Consider the following 12,725-nt stretch of genomic DNA (forward strand, 5'->3'; position numbering starts at 1 on the left):
CTTGCTCGGTGTTAGGGTTTTCAGCCTTTGAATGTTTTTGGGTCTAGGGTTTTCGATTTTATAAATTTGGGATTTTTCCATTGGGTTCGTCGTTGTAAATCTATGTAAGCAGTTAATTATGTCCGTCTCTGTTGCATATTGGAGTTGCTGGTGTGGTTGTTGGTGTTGCCAGGGTTTAGCATTTATGCTCATCCATTTTCCTCACATATTCAGGTGGAATTGCTCGATCTACCACCAGACTTGGTTGGAAGAGCAACATCTTTTGGTGAGCTTTAGGCTGATTCAATTCAGCTGTTAAGTGTGTTTTGCTGTATATAACTAGAATGTTAAGTAGTAGGATAGCTACTCACCTGGGCAATGAATATCGTATTGGGCATGTATCCTTCTTTTGTAAAATTGTTGTAATCCCTAGTACACTCTGTGTGTGTTCATATCTTAGTTAGCAAGTATATAAACTTGTCTGATGTTTCCTCAAACATGTGTATCCTTTTTCAGAAACTCTGTCAAGTGTAGTCTATGTTATCCCTTATGTGTTATGTATTCTCTATATGATTTGATTCTTGAAACCTCTACTATATCAGGTTTTTATTTTTAGGTTTTTGATAAAATGATTAGACAACCAAAAGAAGCCACTATTGAGTTTGAAACTCTAGTCTCGAAGTGAAAAGCAGATTTACTGTTTTTCTTCTGAAAATTACTGCTATACTCACTTTCCTATTTTTGTTACTCTTCTTCTAGGCCTTCATTTGATCTGAATTTTTGATATGTTTATATCTTACCCGTTGAATATTGATCTGGAACTTTTTAGTTGATTTCATTGAACATTGAATGACCCGTTCAAAGTTTAGTCTGCATTGAAATAGTTTCCAGAAATTTTCAGTGAACCTCCTTGCTTTCTGTTCATTTTTTAGGTCTCATTTGTTCCATTTAACCATTGTTCTTTTTGTATGTGAAAGTAGACTTCCTTATAGTCACTCCAAAACTGATTTCACATCATTTGGATTTAAAATTAGTTCTTTGTGAATTTTTTAAGTTGTCCTGACTGTTGTCATATTCTTCAGAAATCTGATATTTCCAGTCAATTTGTGTTCATCTTTTGCCTTTCTTCCCAAACTCGGTTTTACTTCAAATTTTGTTATGTTTCTCTTTCATATGAGTACCTTCAAATTTGGGAAGTTTCAAACCATCCCTCTTTGAATGAAATTTTAGTGAATTACCAAAGTCAAACTGTTGATGCCTTGTTGTTCTGATCACTTATTCCCAAGGTTCTAAAAAGCGTTAGGCGGTATGCAGGCAAACAACCACCTCCTAGTGCCTAGACAGTTTCGAATTATTAAATATTTTATTTATTTTTATACATATATTTAAATTATTTTAGTGATTAAAAATATATAATGATATTTAATATTAATTTAAAAATACATAAAATAGTCTAAATTTACAATAACTTAAGTAGAAAGTCTATAAAAAAATTTAAAGAAAAGATAAATAATGAAAAAAATACCATAATACTAAATCTCAAGTTCTTTCTCTCCAAATTATTCCCTAACTCCTTCAGTATCAGACTCAAACTTAATATTCATATTTCTTTCCTCTTCTTCTATTAATAAGATTCAGTTTTCAGAAAACAGACAAAGAGTGAGAGCTGGGGCCTCTTTTAGTTTTTTTTTTAATGTCAAATGATGGTTGAACGCCTGGACTGCCTAGGCGGCCGCTTAATTCTAAAACGCCACAGATGGCCGTCAAGGCAAAAAGTGCAGCGGTGGGTGCGGCCGCCTAGATCGCTTTTTAGAACACTGCTTATTCTTATCGTTAGTAAATTTCAATCTTATTTGTTATAATTCGGTCTTTCACCAACACGTATAAAGGATTGATCATTGTTCAGTTATCATTTGGGGTGTGACAGTTCTTCAGTTTGCTATCATTATAGCTTACGTTCTTACTCCCCAGATTAATGTGCTAAGTCTTTGCTCTGATGTCGAAACTATTCCCAAACATGAGTTGTGGTTATACAAATATTTTGGGGTAGCAGCCAACCTGTACACATTGATATCTAAATTTATACTTGGTATTCATTTGAAACTCAACCCCTTGACGTTCCTTATATCAATATCCTTACAGTTTAGTGAACTCTCCTTCTTTCCTTCTCTTTTACAAGTTTGCGCAAAGTATCTTTACTAATGTTAGATGTGTTAAGCAAAGAGCTAATTTTTAGTTATACAGAGGTCATGCTATTTTCAATTAATAACTAAATTATGACTCATTCTTGCTGTGTTGTTTTATGTCAAAGAATTCGACTATTCTTTTGACTTATTGAGATAAATTTCAAACGTTGTGTTACTGTTGTTCCCGTAATTAGTTTCTTGCTTTATGTCCTGAATAGAGTAGCTACATCTACCCTTCTTCTTTTCTCCAAATTTTAAGTCACTGTAATGAGATTTTGTATGTTGCTCCAAGTTCCAAGTTCTACTGCTGCAGCCCAATCATTTTTTGTCATTTGTTATGTTCCTGTGATTTAAGCTTCAATCCAATCATCTGTGTATTGGTGACTGAATTTTTAATTTTCAGGCTATTCCGCAGCAAAAGGATATCCATACTTGAGGATACTACTTCCTGCGTTTCATGAAAGATATTGTGGAGGACAAGGACTTGAGGTTTGCTACCAAGTAATTATGATTATGTTTTTTTTTCCTAACATATGGACTGTGTTGCTACTAGAAGCTGGAAAAATAAAATAAGTTGCTTCATTTTATTGTTGTAGTGGGGGAAGTGAAGGAACTCTGGATTACAAAACGAAGGATATTGATGCAGTCCGAGCTGAATGGGCACAGTTTGTTTCTAGGATGCCATGAACCTCAACTTTGGTGATGTATATAGTAGGCATGAGTAGATTTTTATTAGGAACTGCTCGAGTTCTGTGCATGTATGCAATATCCTCTTTCTACTCTCTAGTTAGCTTTTAAGTTGATTGCGAGTGTTTGTTTTAGCCAAGGATGTAATCAAAATTATTTTAGATTCTTTTGTGGATTCTTGATCATTATGGAAGTACTGCTTGAATGTAATTGATGGATGTTGTGTTGCAACACAAAGTTTATTTGATAGCTAGGCAAGCTAGCTTTTGGTGCAATTTTAAGTTCACGGCCATTGTCCGTCTTAATTGCAAGAAATATCATGAGTGCCCTAAAAATTCCACAAAAATTACTACACGTGGCCGGTACCGCGCTCTCTCAACTCATGTAAAAAATTTGGATATTTGGGTTTATGTAACATGGCTCTCCTTAAGAGGGTATGAAGTACAAAGAGTTAACCAGGTGATCGAAATCCAAACGTTACCAAAAATTAGTGATTTTTTTACCACAGCTGTAATACACTATAGTAACAATATTTTACGGTCGATTTTTTTAAAATTTTATTTCCAAATTCATAAACTGGAAAAAATCCATTCAAAATTACTCCTACTGCGAGAGGAAATATAGAACATCTACTACAAATTCCAAGAAGACACCAACTTCAAATACTAAAAGAAGGTAGTAGTCCGAGATGGGAAGGAGAGGAAAACCAGCCATCACAATTATCTAATCATGAAGGCGAAAAAAGGCAACAACAAAAAATACATTATGATTGATTTAGAATGTGAACATTACATTCAGAATATTCTTAGAACCATTAAATATAACATTACATTTTGTCACATTTTTATTATCAAAAAATAACATTACATTAGGACAAAAAACTAAGCTCAGGCATAATACTGTCCACTGGCAAAATCGTGGATGGCGTAAGAAGAAGGCACATAAATTGACATGAAAAGAAACATTATCCAACAAAATTTACTAATTTTGGACCCTGTTTCCTCTTGTGGATGAGGAACAGATTCTCCAAGTACAACAACAGGCTTGTCTTCTAATTTGGCAACAGTCTTCTCACATATGAAACTGAAATCATCCTCCAAATCATCTCCACCATAAATTTGGTAAGCTCCTCTTGGGTCATTCGGTCATTCCCTGCAAATAACAACAAAAAGAGGAGAACCAAACTTTAGAGGAACGCTAACTCACTTGACTGATAAGAGCACCTTTTACAAACCAACTGAAATAAATGAGTCCTGACCTTACAAAAAACAAATGAGATAGATTAGTCCTACAAATTATCATAAAACTTACATTTAGGTTTACAAATGTGTTGCACCTCCACATATTTCTATTGTCCTTGTCAGGACAGTCTAGTGCCAAATGTGTTGCACCTCAACATATTTTACCTTCGGATCCCATGAGAGTTTTTAGGACAATGCTTGCTCAGGTGGCCAGTCTCATTGCAGACAAGCACTTGGCAAATTTTGTTCCTCCTGCATCACCAGATGAACAGATATGAAAAACATAACAATGAAATAAACATCATTGTAAGCACATTGCCTGATTGAAAGAAGCCCATGTGTGATCAGAACACCCTCAGGTAAGCTCAATTTCAATTCATTAGTTCAGAGCTAAGATAACAAGCATCAAACCAACCCATGGTCGAGCATACAGTTGATGATAGTAGGTACCATATACAAGTTATAGATCAAATTATATGACCAGGCACTTGACAATCACCAAACATATACCTCTTTATCATTATTTGAGTCATGAGTACCAACCAGTAGAATTAAGAACACAGTTATAAACTCAGTTATCAAGGGTGAAGCAGAGGGGAAAAACAATCTCCTTAACTTGTAGATAACAATTTTGAATTCAAAACCTCCTAGATAGTAAGCTTGGTGATTCAATTACAAAACCAGTACTAATTCAACATATAAGACAATGAAGCATACCTGCATTGTCTCTCTCCTCCCTTTATTTGCAGCCGTTCCTTGTACCTGGTTATAATTTAAGTTGATAAAAGTCGAGACCGAATGAAAATAAAACATATAAAAATCAGATACCAGTGCATCACCGGTTTCCTCAGAGCCGAAGATCCTCTGCCTCTGTAAAAACACAAAACGGGTCGGTAAATTAGGGTTTAAGATTTATGAAATAGAAGACAAGCATATTAAAGAGTTGAACAATTTTGAGAGAGTTCAAGAGCTGGAATTATACAGCAGCAGAGCAATTAGAGTGAAGAATCGATGGCTGTAGTCTACGGTGAAGGACGATGCGTTTGGCGGCTGAGAATTCAGAGTCCCTCTCTTCCTCCCAATGTTCTAAAAATCCCCGCCTAGAACCGCCTAGGCGCCCGGAGATCCTTAGCCGCTTAGATTAATCCCCGATTAATCCCCGATTAATCCCCGATTAATCCTCTGGGCGCTGATTTTTAGCTGTCCGCCCGATTAACGCCTAGCGTTTTTTAGAATATTGCTTCCTCCACTCTCTCTTCTTAATCAAATTCAGAGTCTCATCTTAATCGCGGTTCTGATCTCAACTCTGCTACTGCTACTGGTACTGCGTCTGAGCTCCGATTTGGTCCTCGCTGACCCTCTCACTGCCGACACAGATCCCCTTCTCCTCAACCTTAACGCCATCGAGTCCAATGTCTCGCTCTCAAGAGGCAGAGAAGGACCCTCTATAGTTTCGGGGGTTAAGTCAAAGGGTATTAGTTTAGGGTTCTAAGAGCTGGATCAGAAGTGAATAATGAAGAACTGAATTCGCAAAGAGAAAGAGAGAAAGAATAGATGAGAAGATCTGAGCCTTGTCCCATGATAAACCCCATTCTACACACCTCAATCATCATTTAACCTTACTCCTTCTTACCGTATCTGCCAAAACAAAAATAAGTTTTTTAACGTTAACAGAAATCATACCGTCAGTGGGGCTGAGCTGAGAATGCGACTTGTGTCCCCGACATGGGTGGTTAGACGAAACGGTGGTTGATTCCAGAATTCACCTTATACCACTGGCTTGAGTTGATACTATTGGCATGAGCCTTTTGATGTCGAGCTTCCAACCACTCATGGGGACATGACAGATAAGTTTGCCGGCGGATTCGCCACCATTTCTATTAAATTAGCACTTCATAATTAAAATTTCGTTCTTAAAAATCAATCTTGGTTACTTATGTAGAAACATTTTGTTTACTGAGGATATGAACTCTAGTTGATAAAACTGTACGTATGTTTTGACAATTTTGTAATCCTCAGGATAAAGATCGATTCATTTCAATTAGGTTTGCATTCTTTTCGGATTAAAGTGGAGCTTCGATTCTCTCTATATATATTTGATGGGAACGGCTGGAAAGCACCGTTGTCGACATGCACTCTTCTTTTGTCGTATTACGTGGCGCTCTATGATTGGCCAATAGACATTGGGTCCCGTCTTTTTCTCCTCCGCGTACGTGCGGCGTCTCTGGCTTTATTTTATCGGCGTGACTTGGCAAGCCAAATTAGAAGGAGGGTAAGATTGAGAATCGAGGGCGATGTTAAAATTTGGGGATTGAGGTGTGTTGGAGAAGATTCACACCCTTTAATTGCGAGTAACCCAAACAGTATTATGTTAAACTAAAATTCATATTGAGATTTTAGATCCGGCAGTCTGGGTTTGCTTCTGGATTCGCCCGACACCATCGAGCAGCTGGAGCCACCGTCCCTTTGACCGGAACCCGTAAGATCTGATTCTAAATACAGCCTTCCGCCGATGTAATACAACGCCGCTGGTGAAAGGTTAGCAATTTAGGAATGAACCGATTTGTTTTTGTCTTGTTTACGTTTAGCGTTGTGTTAGTTTTCAGTAACCGGAAGTTGTTGACACCGAATACCATTATAATTTGTATAGGTTATCAGAAATTTGACGCCGGACTGCATATGTACTGTTGTAAATCTCATATGAAATAGAATATGAATCGGTGCCCAGGTTGCCATGGCAGAGGAGATTACAGTTGAAGTTATTGAAGAGTCCGATCGGGATGGTGGTCTTCGTTTCAGTGAGAAGAAATACCATAACCGGCCCGCCAATTCTCCCAATATTGTTGACCGTGAGGCGGAAATTGGAGCGGAAGATCTGAAAGACAATGGAGAGGATGATGATTTAGACAGTGATGATGTTGACGTTGTAATGCCAAAAGTGAGAGACTTCCCCCAAGCAGGTAAAAACGCAGGCGATGAATCTTCAGAGAGGAATCTTCAAATTGGAAATTGTTCTTCTTGCCACAAATGATCTCTAGTGCTAAGACTTCAGACATTCTTGCCATGCCAAAATCTGATATTTTTGGGTTCATTGAAGAATCCAACAACACATTGCTTGCTTTTCAGATCCCTATGAATTATTTTCAGTCTCGAATCTTGATGAAGATATAGAACTCCCCTAGCAATCCCAATAATAATTTGAAACCGCTTTCTCCAGTCCAACAATGACCTTCCGTTTTTATCTGAACCAGAACATAAAAGCTGTGTCAGATAATGCATGGTAAAAGTGCATCCAGATCAATTCCAAGCTTTTCGAGATTGCATGTGTTATGTGATACATGATGACTGTACGTGTTATGTGATAGTATATTGCAGCTTGTTGAGATAGCATACCAAAAATGATCCAATCCAAGCTTCGGTTTGGCATGTATTCATAAATTAGCATTCGCTCTTCTTTATCTATGCAGCAACCAAAAAGCCTCACAAGATTTCTGTGTTGTAGTTTTGCAATAAGCTTTACTTCATTCTTGAATTCTTCAACACCTTGTCCTGAATTTCTTGATAATCTTTTGACAGCTATTTCCTGTCCATCAGGTAGAATTCCCTGAAATGTTGTTTAATGTCTACGATGTGGTTAAGTAAAGTTTGAATGTTGTATATTGTCCCATGTTGGATAAAGAAAGTTGTAGTTTTGTAACTAATCGACATTCTATAGCAATGCCTTATATAGCTGTCATTCATGTATGCGCCTCCTTATTTCCCAATTTTCTATCTTTGAAGCTGATGTTGTACGTCAGTCCATCTTCATATCGATGTTGATTGTTTGATGTGTTTGAGGGTTTATGATATGTTTGTCGTTTGAAGTTGGAGACAGGTTAGTATGTAAATACATGCCAAGATTGTCGGATACCAAATGTGTTGATTTATTATATGAAAATTTTGCAAAATCCATATGTATCTAGTTGTTACTGAATCAGTTACCTACTAGAATATTGCAAAAAAAGCACACATGATAATCTTTAATTATGTGGTGACTGCATTTATTTTTTCTGCCAGGTCCCTCTCTCATTGTAATATTTTGTTTGCACCACTTTTGTCACAGTTACTGAAATCTACAATCCACCGTCACAGGAAGCGAGATTTGGAGAGGTCAAGTCCCTGGAAATGTTCAAATAGTCGTGTAGAGAGCTTCTGATGATTTTCCACTACCAAGGAGGGAGATATTGTATGCAATTTGTAGGAAGGAGCAGCACGATTCAGTAACACGCAGTTAAGGATTTGAAGTCAGGTTTCATATGTGTGATTAGTGATGTGTCACTGAAGTATTTTTTGCGAAGGCTGCCTTTCTAATTTATTCTCCAAACATTGAATTAGGTAGAGGTTGTGTAAGATATTAAACAGCCCGGTTGATGCATATGTTAAGTACGGGATGTTGTTACATTCAAGTCTTTGATAATTCTCATTAATCGTCTCTGCTCCTTCAATCTTCCTTATTTGACAGTATTTGTTTTGATTATGCATGTGCACAAGGGACTGTCCCCCTCATTTATAGGTAGAATTGGTACAATCTGATTGCAATTCTTTTTTCGTTCTTTTACGTTGGCCCATCCTGAAACTAATGCAAGTTAGGAAAAGGCTATAAGAAGTTATTTTTCTTTAATTGACGTTGGAAGTGACTGGAAATCTGGAAGTGATGGTATCTATTGCACCTGATAGAAGGCTCTGATAGTATCAAATATCTTGATCACGACACTTGATCACTAGAGACTTTGCGGATTAAACTAACATGTTGAACCTTCATCAGGTGTATTAAAGTTGAGGTTGGTTTATCCCTAACTACAGGACCAACCCCTCCAACAGAAGAGAACACACAGATTGCACATCACAACTAATAGATTTAAAACCACAACCATGTTCATTACAGAGACAAAATTCAATCAAGAGGCAGAAGAATCGCCTGACGCATATACTGCGAATACCGCCTACGATTGTCCTACAAAGTCTACACTAAATCATGCTTTTAAACTCCCTAGAACTGAGCCATGAGCACTTAGTGTTGCAGCAAGTGGGAAACATACCTCATGCATCCATCTTGCGTTCAAAAAATTCACAACACTTGGTGATCATGTCCGTTTGTCTGACCCGATTTTCTAATATGAAAGTACAATACTGTTACTACCCGAAGAGGAATAAAAGGCCACCCAAATAAGCAAAACACTCATGGCCGGTGAATTCACAGGGATGCTCCACTCAAATCCTCACAGAAGGTTTCGTAGTGGTCGTCACGAACATCTGCTGATACCGCATTTTGTGTTAGACGCACAGCTGCCCCTTCACCATTCACTTGCGGACCATCCAGGTTAACAACATGATTATACCCTGTCACAAGAAGCTCAACCGAGTCTGCCGAATGTTGCGGAGAACCCTCAACCAGGTCTCCCATTTCAGGTTGAACCCTACCGAAGTGTAGATCATCCGCATCACGCTGGGTTAACTGATGGTTATCATTCGCAGACGCCTTCAAACACTGTAGCAGTAATGATGCTCTTTGTTCGTCATCGTCAAACTGCCAATGAACAGAACAGCGTAAGTAAGCCGAATATATATTATTGGAATTATTAACATTGTTCATATAAATCTGTAAATATATTAAGCGCTACGTGCGACCTACATGCTCCCACCATGGTTCACCATAGTGCTGCATGTTTTGTAGGGTGTAAATCCCACATTCATTTAACCCCTGCTGCTTGGGAACATTCGGTGGTTCAATTATCTCATACTCAGCAAAGTCATGTGGGTGATTGATTCCCGAAATGTTTTCAAAAAATAGTGTCGCGCAAGAGTCGCAGCTGCATTCACGGGATAACACAATAAACAACAGGCTGAAATAATAAATTACCAAAGCATTAAAACAAACAAACATTTAGAAACAGTTGCACGCACTATGTTGTATGCCATCCTCCGCGCAGTCGCTGGTCCAGTAAACGCAGGTGCACTGTCCCACATTTCAGCGATGCGCCTCCTTATATCAACGACAATAAGCCACCAGTGTCCAGCCGTTAGGTGGACTGGAATGAATATCTGTGCATCATACAGTTACGGAGAAAAAACGGGGCAGTTATGTCCAAATGTACCCCAAGTATGAACAACTAGTAATTGTACAAAGAAGGTGCACATACCAGTTTGCATGTGTCAATGCGATCATAAAATCGGAAGAGGTTGCAGACGTCCCTTTTGTGTGCTTTGGAACCTTCGTATGTAAATTGTGGAGCCCTAGTTATGTTTGCCGCTGTCTGTTGACATTGAAATCACATCCACTCAAAAGATACCCATTCAATTATGTTAATCTTAATAAATACTGGTTCAGACAAACGGTACTGCAAATAAAGCATCCTACCGCAAAATAAGTCGACATGTACCAGGCATTTGGGTTGTCTGTGGACAGGAAATCAGATAAGAAGTTGATCACCTGAAATTAAGTATACAGTCAATCACAGAATATCCAAGGATGTATTTTAAACGAGCCTTGTGACCAGACTACAAAGATTAGGAGCATTTCTCATTTAAATGGAACATTGGCATTGATGCATGGCTCTCTCTCTCCCTCTCTCTCTCTATTTAAATTAATCATCCTTTTATAGTGCAGACATCAAAATGAAGCATTGACAACATAGATAATGGTTTTGTTGTGCAATTTTATATTATCACGAAACAAATAAATAGCCAGACAAAATTGTCATACGAAAACGAAATAAATCAAATGCATTAAGCTAGAATATTGCAGCGGAGGTTATAGAGCTAGTATATGTTGTTTAGAGTATAATCACTGAAAGCAATATATTGAATGTAAGTTTTTAATGGAAGTATAGTGTGAGCAAGTAAATTAAGCTGCCGAGTTTATGGATATATGGTAATAAATATTTTCTTAATTGAATGCACCCTCACCTAATTCATAACTTCTTCCCGTGGAGCGAGAGTCTTAAGTGCCCACCTCACCAATTGTTCTCTTCCATCCCCGCAAAATCCGACAACAGTCCTGCATTAAACTATTTATTACTAACTGATGTGGAGGACAATTGTAATTAAATTCATCTCGAATGATACTCACTCATCCTCTCTTGCGGTCGCTGCTTTACCCCCCATGAACACATATTCGATCAACCGAACATCCGACTGTGGAAGAGGCCTTACTAGCCTAAATGGACCTGCCTGAAATCTCCTCTCCACAACTATGTTATCCGCCGTATTCTGCGTGACCATAGCTTTATCGTACATCATCCTCCTATGGAACCTAGGAACATGAGCCGTGTCACCACTTCCACATATCCCCAGTCCTCTGTTAAGCTTGGCAAGTGGTGGGTTACCAGGACTGCTAGATGTTTCTGATATGGCCTGGCAGTCCTTCTTCGGCGTGGCCAGCCCCTTTTCATCGTCCATCTAACATTTGGAACATAGTGGATGTATTGAATCATCACCATGATGTCACAGTTATAATGGTAAATGATAAAACATGGCGTTAACTGATACATATGTGCACATACATACAGATGCTTGAAAGGAAGTTCCATTAGCAAGTGGAAGAGATAATTAACCCCTTCATTCTCATAAAAAAATGTAACAAGGAAATGGGGTACTTCAAGTCAGAAGCTATATGTAGACTAATTAAAAACTTTTAGAGCTAAACCCTAATACCGTGATTGTAGAAGATGTCTAATCTCTGCATATTTGTTGTGAATCGTTTATTTTTCGGTAGTAGTGCAGCAGTGCTTCATATTCTATGCATGAAATCAGCCAAAAACAAACTACTTGTAATCATCAAAACTATATATCTAACCATTGATAAGAATCCGATCGTGGCCCTTTTTTATTTGAGAGCTTAATTGATCTGAAAGAACGAACAGAATCAAACCATACATTTTTCGTAATATAATTAACTAAAATTGGTAAAGTGGTAAGCATTGGTTCTTTCCAGTAGTAAATTATTAGACAATTTAGGTAAACATTGAATAACAATAAAGATTATTGATGCACATATGTTAAAAACTCACGAGGTTTTTAAAGGGTAATATTTTAATTTTAACGTATACAAAGGTGGTTTTTTCAAATGCACCTATGCAGATTAAAAGGTGAAGACAGCATGATGACTAAACAAATGTAATATTTTCAAATTGTATCTAGCCGATCAAACTTACCGTCAATTGTCTTGCCGAAGGAGGTTTCTGTGCCTTCACACTCTTTCTCCCCAATGCCGACTCCGTTACACCATCTATCGGGGTACTCAATTTGGCCACATCAGAAGCTGACTGCTTCTCATGGTTTTTAACTGCAGTAGTGTACTTACGTTTACGCTTCTCATCATAAGCACCACAGACACTACTGTCGTCTTCTCTTCTTAGCAGTTTGGCTCTCTTCAGTACTTCCGTAACGCAATCTTGTTTTGCGTTCTTAATCTTGTCCTCCACATATGTGACAATACGTTGGAGATCGCGATAATCCGGAACATACTCATCAAACAGCTCGGCTATTTCGCCAAGCTTCGTTGCCACAATAGTCATCTCCGCCTTTGTCTCATATATATCCTCATGCACAGCACGGTGTATCCCTAAACCAAAGGTTCCATCACGGTTTTCAA

General features: G+C 38.0%; 1 long non-coding RNA gene across 1 annotated transcript; it reads right to left on the minus strand.

Annotated features, from left to right (window-relative positions):
* Nucleotides 1-4,169: 4,169 nt before the first annotated feature.
* LOC126788842 (uncharacterized) lies at nt 4,170-5,649 on the minus strand. Its single transcript, XR_007671437.1, has 3 exons — nt 5,076-5,649; nt 4,811-4,963; nt 4,170-4,345 (listed from the first exon to the last, which is right to left on the minus strand). It is a non-coding gene; the product is annotated as an uncharacterized LOC126788842 (long non-coding RNA).
* Between the last annotated feature and the right edge of the window lie 7,076 nt (nt 5,650-12,725).

Source organism: Argentina anserina, chromosome 3 (genome assembly GCF_933775445.1).
Source record: "Argentina anserina chromosome 3, drPotAnse1.1, whole genome shotgun sequence".
In the NCBI taxonomy this organism is placed as follows: domain Eukaryota; kingdom Viridiplantae; phylum Streptophyta; class Magnoliopsida; order Rosales; family Rosaceae; genus Argentina; species Argentina anserina.